This window comes from Ochotona princeps, chromosome 11 (assembly GCF_030435755.1).
Source record: "Ochotona princeps isolate mOchPri1 chromosome 11, mOchPri1.hap1, whole genome shotgun sequence".
NCBI classification, from domain to species: domain Eukaryota; kingdom Metazoa; phylum Chordata; class Mammalia; order Lagomorpha; family Ochotonidae; genus Ochotona; species Ochotona princeps.
In genome coordinates this window covers 57,969,194-57,983,928 of record NC_080842.1, presented here as the reverse complement: position 1 = coordinate 57,983,928, position 14,735 = coordinate 57,969,194, and the positions used below count along the sequence as shown (strand labels likewise).

General features: G+C 46.0%; 1 long non-coding RNA gene across 1 annotated transcript in view; it reads right to left on the bottom strand.

Annotated features, from left to right (window-relative positions):
- Positions 1 to 247: 247 nt before the first annotated feature.
- The window catches only part of LOC131481408 (uncharacterized), a 103,474-nt gene continuing 88,986 nt past the window's right edge, over positions 248 to 14,735 (bottom strand). Inside the window, exon 3 of the long non-coding RNA XR_009246307.1 lies at positions 248 to 364. This is a non-coding gene — a long non-coding RNA (uncharacterized LOC131481408). The remainder of the gene's footprint in view (positions 365 to 14,735) is intronic.

Here is a 14,735-nt window from a genome sequence, read left to right as displayed (position 1 = left end):
CAGATTGTCTTCCCACACCTCAAGCTGTGCACCGCAGCCAGAGCTTCATAATCCAAAAACGTAACATTGTCGTGTCTGTCCTTAAATCCCATCCCTGACCCCCGACTATGTTCAGGAGGAAGGGCAGGCAGCCTCGTTGACATCCCAGGCACCTTGCCCTCAGCACTTAGTCCCTCTCCACACTCACCTGTCATCGCCATCAACGCTCTCCCATGCTCTCTTCCTGCCAAGCAGCCCCTCGCTCCAAAATAAGTCAGCTTCCCTCAAGGCTGTCTCCTGCCACTCTTCTTCCTTCACCCAGGGCATCATTAATTCTGCTCTCTTCTCTTTTGCTTCTTGGTGCATCCAGTTGTGCTGGTGTCACCTACAAAGACACACACACACAGATCACACTCAGAGCATTTATCCTTTTCTCCTTTGAATTATGGTTTTCTATTCATCTCTCTAACTTCCTGGCTGAAAACTAACCTATCATCCTCTCTTCTCTGGTGCTTTGCTCTTAGGCTTTCTCCCTGGACAGCTGACACGGTGGTAACTCACTATTATGGAGCTGGTACTATTTGCAATCTCTGGTATGACACTCCCAGAGGTTCCAGCTTTTTTCAGTCCAGTCACTCTCACCTCCAACACACACACACACACACATACAACAGATGAGAAAATGCTAATAGCGATGAATACATTCCCAAAAGATAATACCTAGTGACCGTCAACCATTTAAAAGCAGACAAAGGCATTTTTCTAAGTACTCTACTTATTTCTTCAATTAAAAAAAAAACTCTTAGAAAGCAGATGCTATTTTGGTCCTTTGTGCAGATTAGCAATGAAGCTTCATTCAGATGGCCTCATGTGCCTGGCATTACAGAGCCACTAGTGGTAGAGCTGCTGACTTTGGAGCTTAGTTTAGCAATCACAACTAGCACGCTTCTCCTGGCCTGTGGATCCGCACAGCACCACATCACACTATAAAGCATGTCTCCTCTCTGCTACCAACATTATCTTTGTGTTTCACTCACCGAGCTTTCATGGTGGAGACCTGTGTTTCTTCCACAGGTGATCATGAGCCTGTCTTTCACCTCTGAGCCCACAATAGGAGCCCAGAAGAAAGTCTGTCCCTGAAAGAGTGACCATTACTTGTGGCCCCAAAACGTATCTGTAGCCCTGCCTTGTGTACCCTCCAAGCCACCTGTGTGTGTGTCTGCCCAGGATGTGGGCATGTGATGTCATTCTCTTACTGGCCTTGGCTCCAGGTCCTAGCCCAGTGCTGAGTTCTCTTTCTGGACTGGATTCTAACTGTCCTATCAGGTCTACATCTTAAGTCACCTGAAAATCTCTTAGGAAATAAAAAAACCTTTTATTTATCAATAGATGTGTGTTTATGTGAAAGTTTAATACAATTCTAAGAAGGGTATAAAGTAAGAAAGATCCACAGGAGTCCACTGATTCACTTCTCCCCCCCCTTTTTTTTTAAAGATTCATTCCTTTTTATTGGAAAGTCAGATATACAGAGAGGAGGAGAGACAGAGAGGAAGATCTTCCATCCACTGATTCTCTCCCCAAGTGGCCAAAATGGCCAGAGCTGAGCTGATCCGAAGCCAGGAGCCAGAAGCTTCTTCTGGGTCTCCTATGTGGGTACAGGGTCCCAAGGCTTTGGGCTGTCCTTGACTGCTTTATCAGGCCACAAGCAGGGAGCTGGATGGGAAGCGGGACTGCCAGGACCAGAACTGGTGCCCATATGGGATCCTGGTGCATTCAAGGCAAGGACTTTAGCCACTGGGCCACCGTGCTGGGCCCCGCTTCTCCCTTCTTACAAACGTAAGGTCTACATTAAGCTTTAAAAAACCGAGCTTAGAGTATGTTTTGTATTTTGCCACATGATTATTTTACATTTATTTATACACATTTTATTTACTATGTATGTTTACATGCATACAGAAAGGGATAAGGAAAGAGAGAGCGAGAAGAATCTGCTGGTTCTACTTCTGTTGAAATACTGAATGATCCAGCTGCCTTTAGACACATACCTGAGAGAAATGAGAGTAACCACACACACAAAACCCACACGTGAATGGTCATGGCAGTATTACTGAGAACTAGCCTGAAACGGAAACAGCTCGAATGTCCCTCAGTGAAATATGGTTGAAGCCACATGAGGTATTAACATTCAGCAAGAAGGTTGACATACCGGCAGATGCTGCAAGGTGCACGGGCCCTGAGCACGTTGTGTTCAGGGACACCAACAGTTCACAACAAGGCCCAGTATTGTGTGGTTCTATTCACAGGAAATGTACAGAGACAGATGGCAGACACCATGTGGCTGCCTGGGGTTGGGGCAAAGGAGGTCTGGCCTGTAGCTACTAATGGGTATCAAGAGTATTATGGAGTGCTAAAAACATGCTACAAAAGATTGTGACAATGACTACGATTTTGTAAATAGACTAAACTTACCACATTATTTAATATGCATGTTTTAAGTATTCCCTATCCACGCTATTAGGACCTTGGTGTCTCAGATTCCAGATTTTATTTTAGGGTGGAATTCATATTTTTTTCATGTACACTTTAGCCACACAGTCTGAAGATACTTTTATAGAATATGTCTAATAATGTTGTGCATGAGACAAAATTTCATGTCAACATTCAAAAAGATAGGGATTTTTGCAGCATTTTTTATTTGAGATTTTTTGATTTGGGCTACCCAACCTGAACTTTTATTTGGATCATGTGTGTGTTTGGAGATATGTCTGTGTGTGTGTGTATGTGTGTGTAGATATGGAAGCAGATGTAGATACTTAGGAAGGGCGGCTCATATCCTTGTGGAATCCCAGTAGTTGCTGGCGCCTGCCACTCATCGCTGCCCCTCCAGCTTTCTTCAGTCCCCACGACTTCTTGGCCCGACTTCCCCAGCTTTGCCCATTTCTCTCAGTTCTGTTTCTGGACTGGTCTGGGCCTTAGAATGTTCAGCTTCTGTTCTAGACTATCACATGACCTCAAGTTGACTGAGATATCAGTTGATCACTAGCCAACACTCCTCCTCCCAAATAAAAGCATTGTTGAGTGTCCCTCTCCTGAACATCATCTTCCACTTGAAGTCTTTGGGGGAGAGACTAGCCCATTACTTCTTCTGTAGTCCTGTTCCTTCATTGTTTCCACAAAGTTCTGAATCTACAAATACATTGTCTTGCTGGAACAATAATCTGTGGATTATTGCTTATTATCAACATTCTACATATAAGCACTTTCAGTAATTGGATATCCTATCCAAGAATACAGAATTTCTGACTTCGAAACCTCTGTCTGGGCCTGGCATGATGGCTCAGTGGCTAAATCCTTACCTTGCAAGAGCCAGGATCCCATATGGGGGCTGGTTTATGTTCTGGCTGCTCCACTTCCCACCCTGCTCCCTGCTTTTGGCCTGGGAAAGCAGTAGCGGATGGTGCAAAGCCTTGGGACCTTGTGCCCATATGGGAGACCCAGAAGAAGCTCCTGGGTTTGACTCCATTTCAGCTGTTGAGGCCACTTGGGTTGTGAACCAGAGGAGAGAAGATCTTTCTCTCTGTCTCTCCTTCTCTGTGTAGATCTGCCTTTCCAATAAAAATAAATAAATTTTTTTTATAATCCCATGCTTTTCTTATAGGAAGTTTTTCAAAATCATGAAAAATTACGAAATCCCACAATGGATAACTACCCACCCTCCCACCTCTGTAAGAGAAAAGTGTCTGAACTTTGTCAGGTTGGCTTCTGAGCTCCCCCAGCACCCACCTAGTGCATCCTAGAGCCTTGCTATTGGGAGTGGAATCTTCCAGCCAGCAGAGGGGTCCTCTCTTGAGGCTCCTTCTTGCTTCCCTCTTAAATTAACATTCTAGACAATATCCTTAGTACATAGGAGTCATGACCCCCAAACAAGAATGGTGCAGAAGCACTCAATGAATTCACTTTATTTGTTTTGAATTTTTTTTTTTTTTTTAAGATTTAGTTACTTATTTGAGAAGCAAGTTACAGAGAAGGTCAGGGGAGAGACAGAGCTCTTCCATCTGCTGGTTCACTCCCCAAATGGCTGCAAACAGCCAGTGCTGGGCTGGGATGAAACCTGGAGCCAAGAACTTCATCCCAATCTTTGATAAAGGAGACAAGGACCCAAGTACTTGAACTATGACACATTGCTTTCCCGGGCATATTAGCAGGAAGCAGGATCAAAAATCAAATAGCTGAGACTCAAAGTCATACCCAGATAACAGGATGCCTGCCTCACGGGCAGCTACTTAGCCTACTGAACCACAACACTGGCCCCGTGGTGAATGTTCTTAACATCTAGTCTCTCTTTCTCTCTCCCTCCCTCCATTTTTTTGAGCCAGTTAATCCTCCTATTAATATCTCCACAAGATGATCTTGACACTGTTTCAAAGAAGTGAACTTCAGCCAGGGTGGCCATTGACAAAGTGAGGCTGCTGATTGACGTGGTAAACCTAGGACTAGCTGGGCAAACAGTAGGATGTAGGATGAATGAATCTGAACTACTTTCCTGGCCCCACTGATCCCTGGCTGTAGGCTATGCAAGTGGATCACATTCGTCCGTGAAATGGACCCAAGCACCCAACTCAAAGCCTGCTGTCCCTGTCCCATCCTGATCCAGAAGTTCTCTATCACCCAGCACAGCTAAGGAAGCTTCAGCCCAGGTCAAGAAGTTCAACTCATTTTGTGAGCTGAGTGCTATCAGAGACCTGTGGCTGGGGAGCCAGCTCAGGCTGAATCACCTGGCTGCGGAGAACACTCTCAGTGGTCCCAGAAACATACCCCACCACCAACAGCTCTTTCATTCGCTCTCTGAACTGATGCTCAAACCGCAGATTTCCAGGGTCTTCAACCTCCCAGGAAATAGAAGCCAAGCAACAGATGATTCATATTTCCTCCCAAGTGATAAGGAAGGGACCTGCTTCAGAGAGGGTAGCCTGCACCGGGGACCTGGACTGGGCTATTTTATCGCCTCCTCTGCCAATGGGCATGTACTACACTGGCTGCCTGTCCTCCAGCTGTCTTCTTTCCAAAGACATAGAAAAGGGCAGAATAAATGAGAGGAGGTGTGGAGAGGGAGAGGAAAGAAGACCGCTTTTCCTGTAATTTTTTATTTGCTATTTTAAAATTTTATTTGAAAGGTAGATAGACATCTCCCATCTGTTGATTCACTTCCCAAATGCCCACAGGGGCTGGAGATTTGGCCAAAACAGAGCCAAGAGCCAAGAACTCAAGCTGGGTCTGCAACATGGGGACCCAGGGGCTTAAGCCACACCTGCTACCCAGCAGCATGTATATTAGCAGGAACCAAGGATGGAAAGCAGAGCCGGAACTCAAGTCTGGGCACTGTGATCAGGGATGTGAGCATCCTAAGTGGCACATTAACCATTGTGCTCAGTGGCTGCCCCAAGAGACATCAGATCCCGAGGACAGCATCCCCATGATAGAGATGACCACATGTGGTCTTCCCACACCACACTGCAAAGCAGGTGTGAGCTATACTTGCCATCCCGTGTACTTATTTGTTTACTGTTTGTGTTCTTCTCTAAGGATCATGCTTCAAGAGGCAAGGACATTGTTGGGCCTGTGGTTCTACCTTCAGTTTCTAGAACAGTTCGTGACACATGGTGGCAAAGAAGAATTATAGGTAGCAATTATCTTATACCAGATGCTACTATTCGAAATATATTCATACGTTAACTCAAGCACAAAATCATCAATGAAATGTAGCATTCATCTCATGCCAGACACTGTGCTATTTTCACATATTGACCCAGTTACTTCTCACAACAAACTTAAGATGGAGGAACGACCATTTCCATTTTCCATAGGATAAGACTGAGGCACAATGTGCCTTTTTCAATTCCCTGCAGCTGGAGCACTGTGAAGCCAGGATTTAAACCCAGTCTGCAGACTGAACATTTTAACCATGGTGCTGTGAAGGAATGACTATACCCATTTCACAGATGAGGAAACTCAGCTTGCTGCTGAGGCCACACAGCTTGTAGGACTATCTTAAACCAAGATGACACAGCCACTAGCTACCAGAACCATAGCCTATAGAACTTTCTTAGCATTGTTTTTGTGCTAAAGCAAAACATGAAATTTACCATTTTAACCATTTCAGTAATACAGTATTGTGACTGTGCATTCCTGCGGCTGAACTACCTTTCTCACCATTCATCTCTGGCACTTTCCTTCCTCTGCTACTCCTTAAAAACTCTACACTCCTGTAATATTCTTCACAAGGAGCATGAAGGCCAGGGCTAGAAGCAGAAGGAGAAAGTTAGGGAAGAATGTGAGAGAAGAATTTCTACTCTTGAAATTCACATTTCTGTTTTCTGTCCTTGATTTGGAAGTGTCACCATTAGACATCAAGTCATTCCAGTGATTTCCAGTGTCATGTGGTCTTTGGGAATGGTCCAAAGAGACACTTAGGACAACAAGCTGCTCTCCACAGAGGAACCCAAGAGAATCCCAGGAGGTATCCAGAGAAAGACTGGTTAGCTGGTCCAAGGAATTCTCTTCCCTTGTGGCTTGTCTGTAACTGGGAGCTGCCTTCATTCCTCCACTAGTCAAATGTTGACCAACACCCACTGTGTTCCAGGCACATTCGAAGGCCTGGGCATATGCTGATTTGCACTGTTGAGGAGTCAGCAGTGTGAGCACTACCTGCTTTAGAAGGAGAGGTGCTCCAGGCTCTGAAACCATATCTAAGGACCCCAAGAAGGCCGCCCAAGAGAAGGAACATCTGCACCTAACATCTAGGGGCAGCCAGATTGAAGAGCTGGGGAGAAGGTGGGAGCAGGAGTCTGGAAACAGGAAGCAGGTGTAAACCCCAATGGCGAGACTCCCAGGTAAGAAACAGTATGAGGGCCAGCAAGCAGGGGACAGCCGTGCTGGGGAGAGCAGAGACCATGGTGAGCCTAGCCAAGGGTTTTGCATTTTATCCAGACAGCGCTGGGAGCCTTCAGAGAATGGGGGTGGTACTGCCAGGAAGTGTGCCAGGAAGCCACAGATTGTGAACCAGGCCACAGGTGAGGGTGTCCAGAGGGTGCCTGCCAAGGCCACACAGATGATTGACAGGGCAGGAAGGAATCCCAGAGGAGGCCTGTGTTTCCAGACAGAATCAACTGAATAAAGAGGTTGGGTGGGGGTAGAGTTCTAGTCACCCATTCATGGAGACAAAAGACCCTGGGAGAAGAGCTCATTTGGGTAAGTTAACAGATTTCCTTTTGGGTAAGTTCAGGTGAAATGTCCTATAGAACAATGAGGGGAGCTGTCCAGGGTGCAGAGAAAGAACTCAAAGGGACCGCAGGGATAGCCCCCTCCCTCTTCTGTACGCTGGGATTAAGGAAGAAGGTGAAGAGGACAGGGTGATGTTGGGTGGCAGTAGCCACTTACAAGAGGGTGATGAGATATGCATGGTGGCAGAATGGACCACAAGACAGCATTGCTGTGGGACAGGTCTTCAGGGTCATGGAGATGGAAGGTCTTGCTTTCATCTGCAGAGGATGCCTAGAAATGAGTTTCCTCTTCAGATCTGAGCCTGTTTATGAATGTCCTGATCACAGATCTTTTATTTCCACATTAGCAGTTCTGGCACAGACTTGCAAATTTCAAAAACCTGGAAGTGGTTGTTCCCTCAGAGTGATGAAAACATTCGGGAATCTGAGAGCAACAGTGGTTGCATGATTGCTCATATGTTGTAAAAACCATAAATTCGTTCTTACACTTTTAATAGTGAACTTAAGATATGTGGGTTACATCTCATTTTCTTAGATCCTTAAACACCAGTATGCACTAGATTCTTAAACACACACACACACACACACACACACACGAATCCTGGCCAGTATCCTGCAGTCATGGTGACCCTGTAGGCTCTTGTCTTTCATACATGTTTCTGGTTAAGATGTGTCCTGTGATGACACTTTGATGTCAGTGGCTGTGGAATCCACCCTCCCACAACCTTTGTTACATCTAGTTCTGACTTTTTCATCTCCTCTGGCATCCCTTTCCATCTCAGGGGGACAGGTTGCTGATTTGATAGCAGGTGCACTTGCCATTGAGGAACTCAAAACTTTACAGGCAACAGGGGGCTTTCAATGAGTTTAGCATTGCCCTCATAAATAAATAGACTTTGAAGTCATAATCATGATACAAACTTTAACAATATATCATTGATATTTCACCCAAGTTAGCCTCATAACTACAGCTAGATGTGGTGCTTAATACCTTATGAACTGACTGTAGTCATCACAGCAACATCATGAAATAGATGTTGCTTTTTCTTGCTTAAGGCACAAAGGCATAGACAGATGACTAACTTCATCAGGGTTCACGGCTAGTGGCAGAGGCCCAGACATAGCCTCAGGTGACTGGACCTCTGTGACCATTGTGTTGTCTCTCCTACCAGGTAGTAGATGCCTGCAAAGCATTTCATTGTCCTCCTGTTCAGTTCTTAAACACTGCTTCGTCTCTGAACCCTCTTTGTCCTCCTGTCTGACCAGGTGCCTCACCTGTGTCATGGCAGAGCCCAAATGCCTCCTCGTATATGACTTATCACACTCAGTTATCAGGCTCTACTGGCTCTGCTGTGCCTAGTTTGTAGGGGTAATGATGGCAAGGATCACATATATCTATTCCCTTGTGTGCCCCCGCACCTATCCCATAGATAGCATGCCAAAACCAAAATGAATGAATGGCTATCACAGACATCCATCAGCCATTCTTTCCTCTCAAGACACTTTTTCAAGCAACCCTACTCAATAATTGTCAGAGAAAATTCAGAAATTGATTTTGTATTGATATCAGCAATGCACATGTTATAAACCACCCCTCCACCAGTGGGTTCCCTTTCCTAATGTTTGCTGCAGTTCTCATTTCATGACTTGGACTTGTTGACTGGTTCTGGCCTCCAGTGTCTGCCCTGCTGGTTTTAATTGTGGTCCCAAAGTTGTGGTGTAATTAGGATGTTGAAGATGACATAACTTTAACTCGGTGACAGAACTGATGTGGCTTATTTCTTAATTCCATGTCTGGTGCTCAAGGTTAAAGAGCTTTAGCACTTTTTCAGCTTGGTGCCAAAAACAAGTCATGGACCTCCCTATAAAAGCATCTCAATCTCCCCAAGTTGGTATCAGAGTGACTCCACAAACCAGGTGGGTTGTAAAATGTTTCATTTTCACTCTTACAGCTTTGATGCAGAGCCCCTGACCTTCCCTTATCTTTGCCTGTGTTTCCTGTTTCTACCCTCAGTAGCTACTATCAACAATTTACAACCTCTGGAAATAAAAGGTGCACAGAGTAGGTTTCAATGCATCAGGTACACCGTTCTATAAAATGTCAAGTGTGAATATTTCCTTAATATTCAAAACCAATTCAAATTTATTTCATGTTTAACACTCAAGAGAGTCAAGAATTGCAAAATCCGGGCCCGGCGGCATGGTCTAGCAGCTTAAGTCCTCGCCTTGAAAGCCCCGGGATCCCATATGGGCGCCGGTTCTAATCCCGGCAGCTCCACTTCCCATCCAGCTCCCTGCTTGTGGCCTGGGAAAGCAGTCGAGGACGGCCCAATGCATTGGGACCCTGCACCCACGTGGGAGACCCGGGGGAGAATCCTGGTTCCTGGCATCGGATCGGCGTGCATAGGCCCGTTGTGGCTCACTTGGGGAGTGAATCATCGGATGGAAGATCTTCCTCTCTGTCTCTCCTCCTCTGTGTATATCTGGCTGTAATAAAATGAATAAATCTTAAAAGAAAAAAAAAGAAATGCAAAATCCCCAACACGTTCCATTGTTTTATTCTTGCCACCATGTCATATGAGAAACTCAAGGTTTAACCTTATCAGAAACTGGTGGAGGACTGTCCTCCCTTCATTGTTTCAGCGATACCCATGAGTAGCCAGTTGCAAAATCATCAATACAAATGTTCAGTCTTCATCCTATTCAAACCAACAGTAGCAATGGATTGACCTCTCCACCTTTCCCAAAACTTTCTCTTTCCACTTCCAACTTGCCCTTCCCTTCTTCTGGTGACTTCTATCCTTGGCTTTGCTGGTTCCTTCTCATCTTCTCTGAAATAGGATGCCCTAGGCCTCCATCGTTAGGCCTCCTCTCTCTTTTCCCTCATCTACTAGATGCATTTCTCTGGCCCACAGCTCTTACAGTGGTCATTTTTAAAGCTCTATTTTCAACTTTCTTCAACACGAGACTCCTCTGGCTGACTGCTAGAGACCTGACGTCTCCACATAAGATGACCCAAAGACTTCAAAAATTGTAAATATCTAAAACTTGGTCTCCCCTGTCTGCCCAGGCTGATTCCTCCTCATTTTTCTTCCTCTTAGTAAATGACAGTTCTGTTGCTTTGTATATTCAGGCTAAAAGGCTTAGAGTCATTCTTAACTAAATCCTCCTTTTAGAAGTTCTATATTCAGCCCACAATCAAGCTAGGTGTCACATGCTTACAAATACAATATCTTACCTCAGTAACACTCTAATCCAACTCACCAACATACCAAAGATCTGTAAATAGTTCACAGTAAATGTGTTTATGAAAACCTTATGCATGCATTTCAAAATTTGCTTTGTACCAATATAAGCTTATTTTAAAATTCATTTTACACAAACTTTCTGAAGTATAGTCATATGCTTGCCATAGAGGATCTGTCTGCTTTCCTTCCACCCTTATCACATGAATCTAATCACCATATAGTAGTGACTTTTAAATCAAAATTCAGAATATATCTCTGATACGAGCCCAGAACGGTAGCCTTGTGGCTAAAGTCCTTGCCTTGCAAACACCAGGATCCTATACAGGCACCAGTTTGTATCCCGGCCACCCTGCTACCCATCTAGCTCCCTGCTTGTGGCCTGGGAAAGTAGTCGAGGACGGCCCAAAGTCTTGGGACCCTGCACCCACGTGGAAGAGCCAGAAGCTCCTGGCCCCTGGTTTGGAATTGGCTCAGCTCTGACTGTTGCAGCCACTTAAGGAGTGAATTGTTGGACTGAAGATCTTCCTTTCTGTCTCTCCTCCTCTCTGTATATGTGACTTTCCAATAAAAATAAATAAATCTTTTTTAAAAAAAAGAATATATCACTGATAGGCTTAAAATTTTCCAATAGATTCTCAGTCATGGCCAAAGCAAAATCCAAAGATGTTACAATGATTGCTAAGTATTACATGATGAGGCCTTCTATGCCCAGAGTACTGTTTCCCAATCCCCACAGGGCTTGGTCCTGATTCTCTTTGTGTCTTTATTCACCTGTAGCCTTCCCAGTGGTGCTTTCCTGATCTTCCTCTACTCAGCAGTGCCTTTCCTACTTGTGTCGCTTTGAGTGTGTGTGTCCCCTGCCAGCTCTATTCTTCTCTGTCCCCTGGGAAAACCAAGACCTGTGAGAGAAGCAATAATTTTGCTCACTGCTGCATCATAACAAAACCTGGCTAAAGATTATGGAATTTGCCTGTTAAGTGGATGAATGAGTGAATGGCTGCTGTCACTTTCTTACCTGTGGGGCCATGTGAAGGTGGCGCTGCCAACAGCCTCACCCTTCCTAACCTCTGCCAAGCTTCCCACACTCTGGGCTTTGTCCTCAATTCTCCCCATGCAACCCTAATCCCGTTAGGACTTGCATGCTGGCTTGGGGCAAAGGTTACTGCCACTTACAGGATCTGTCTCCTCCACACCTCCTTTCTGTATTGTGGACTGCAATTGCGTCACCATCTTTCAAACATACTCATCAGCTGCCTCCTTCTGCCCCACAGGCAGGGACAGCCCTGGGAGACAGCTCGACACAAGGTTTAGTAGACTGCAGAACTGCTGGTGCCCAAATCCTAGTCCCTCAGCAGGTGTGTGACTTAGGGTGTCTTCACCTCTCAGTAACTGAGTTTCCTCATCTGTAAAACAGAGATAAAAAGAGTCTCTTTCTCTTCTGCATAGTTCTGCTATCTGCTTACGACTTAGGGTAGCACAATGCATGTTCCTCCTGACTGGGGTAAAAGATTGGCTGCTCCTATACAGCAGGTGGGCTGTAAAGGAAGAAATGAAGGTTTTCTTTGTTTTTCCTGGGAACTGTGCACCAAAGAAGGAAGGAAGGAAGGAGAGAGGCAGGAAAGAGTGAGGTCCCTGTGAGCTCCAGCTGTGTGGAGCCCCGCCGCCACACACACATGCACACAGTGATTTCTCATTGCAGTACCTGGTTATGCAGGCAGAATCCAAAGCTGAATGAAGGGAGCACCTCACTGATGCCTGGATCAGCTTTACAGCACTGAGCTCCTGACACTGTCCATTTAGAAACAGCTCTGGGGGCCGTGAGGAATAAATGCTCTGCTTCACCAAATATTGACAAGATGCATGTCCTATGCTAAGCCCTTGAACATGAACACAAAAGGTAGTTACAGCCAGCCACAATTTCCAGCTCAAAGTCCACGCTCAACAAGTGGATCTCTGATGATTGATGTAAAGTCATTTGAGCTCAAGAGCCCGGTGAGGGGAGCCTCAAGTCAATAATAATAATTATTTCTTAAATGTGTGCCTGGTGTAACTCACAAAGTTTTTGAGATGGAGTCAGCACGATCCCACCTCTGCTAATGGTCAGCTTCACCCCAAGTGGGAACTGTTGTAGGGTCTCAGGACAGTGGGGACAAGTAAGGAAGACAACAATGCCACGATGTGTGCCTCTCTGAGACTCACCTGCACCTTGACCCCAGCAAGCTTCCCTGCCACCCACTGTAGGTGTGGCCATCTAGGATGTAGGTGCCGCAGGCAGCATTTCTGGGGGCGGTTGAATGACTTTCAGCCAACAGTGTTTGCAGTGCTGACTCTGCCTGTGTACAGGTGACAGTTGGTCATGAGCACCGGCTGAGGACACGAGGTGTCTGGCAGAACTCTGGGGAGACCTAGGCCCATGGCCATGTGTCCACTGGCAACCTTTAGGACTCAACCCAACAAGGGAAACAGCTGTGACTTATTTTTTTCTAGAGCAGCCAGCAGCCTGTAGGGTCCGTCCACTCCAGCACCACAGTCCATGCATTGGGGAACAGGCTGGGGTGGTCTACATAGCCACCATGCACTCAACACATCTTCATCTCAGCACCAGGAGGGCTTGCAAGCAACACTCTTAGAGTTCTTATAAGTCACTCTTAGAGTTCACTGTCTCATCTCCTCCCATCTCTACCCCACCATAGCCAAACACTTCAAAAAGACCAGAACTTATGATGCCCAGGGCCTGGGCCTAAAGCTGACTCTGTCTTGTCTCGGCCTTCATCATGTGCTTTAATCTCATTAGGCTTCCATCATAGCTCCTTATAATGAAGGCAAAAAAGGGCCAATGATTCTTTTAAGGTGGAAGAAATTGGAGACCGAGATCTTGCCCTCTAAGAATGGTGGACCAAACAAAGGAAGTTGTCCTCTCACTGGCAAGAGCGGCAACCTTTGAAAATGGGTCATCAGAAGGTCCCTGCACACTCTGCTCAAAGTGTGGGAAAGGATTCACAGAGGCAGGAAACCTTACAGCTCCTTGGGGAGAGTTGGGGAGTTACCCAACATGCTTCAGGCATGGATTTGCCTTTCCAGCAGCCACTGGAGATGGGGCTGGGGGTGGGGGACTCCTGCTGACATGACCCTGTGAGGAAGTAGTGAAGGGGGAGAAGATGACCTATGGAGAGGCTCACTGTTTTGTTTAAGTTAGTAGTGGCACAGTTGGGCAGTAAGAGCCATGAGAACCCCAGTGCAATTGCAAACCACAAGAAGCCTGTCTCGATTTTCTCAATGCCAATAGTATACTGCTGTCATAAAGTGCTGAGAGAGTCCAACAACGCACAGCATACCACATGTTCCGCAAAGTCCATGAGTACTCAGTTCCTATCAGCAGTATCCTTGGTTGTGACTGAGTGTGTGCCTTAGTGCATCTTTCCTGAGTTGGGCCACAAAAACAGTTGGTCCCGTATACTACATTCATTTCACTCCCAACATTGGTCAGAAAACTCCGTGTGAATCTGGCAAGCTCAAAGTTGGCCACCTTTCTAGATGGGTGTGCCAAAGTCCCAGCCTTGATGCCAGGGGTCACAGCGCTGGAAGGAGATGTGTCCGGTAGCAGAGCTGCAACCCGAGGATAGGCAAGGGCCAAGGGTTTCCATTGGCCACCAGGGACACAGGGAGGGGAGTCAGCCAGTAGGTCTTCCCAAGGGGCATGCAGTGACAGCTCATGACTTAATCTCATCAGGCAGTGGCAGAAAATGCACTTGTCTTGAGTAAGAATTGGGGCATGGTGGCAGCTCTGGTCCTATGCCAGCCGCCTCTGCCAACTGCTGGATGTGGCTTACCCTCTTCACACTGCAAAAGGACCTCGAGGGGACCACAAATTGTACATAGGGCTAGTTGGCAGCTACAGTCCAGAGTCACTCAGGGGTCAATAATGAAGGATTCTCTCTTAGTTCTTATTATTCATCTCCTCCTTACTACTCCCTCTCTCCCTACCCTTCTTCCTTCCCCCAGATTACTTCAGTTATTTAACTTAGAAGTGAAAATTAAGACTATAAAGCATAAACAGCCCCACTCAACCTACTGAGGCCAGCTAAGAAAGCATGGCATATGTACCTTTTTGCTACAAATATGCACTTAGGTAAATATATAGCATAACATCTTCCACCTAAACAGACACTGTAGTGGTGAAACACAGGAAGCTTACTCCTCCCCTCCATCAACATTCCCACTAGTACTG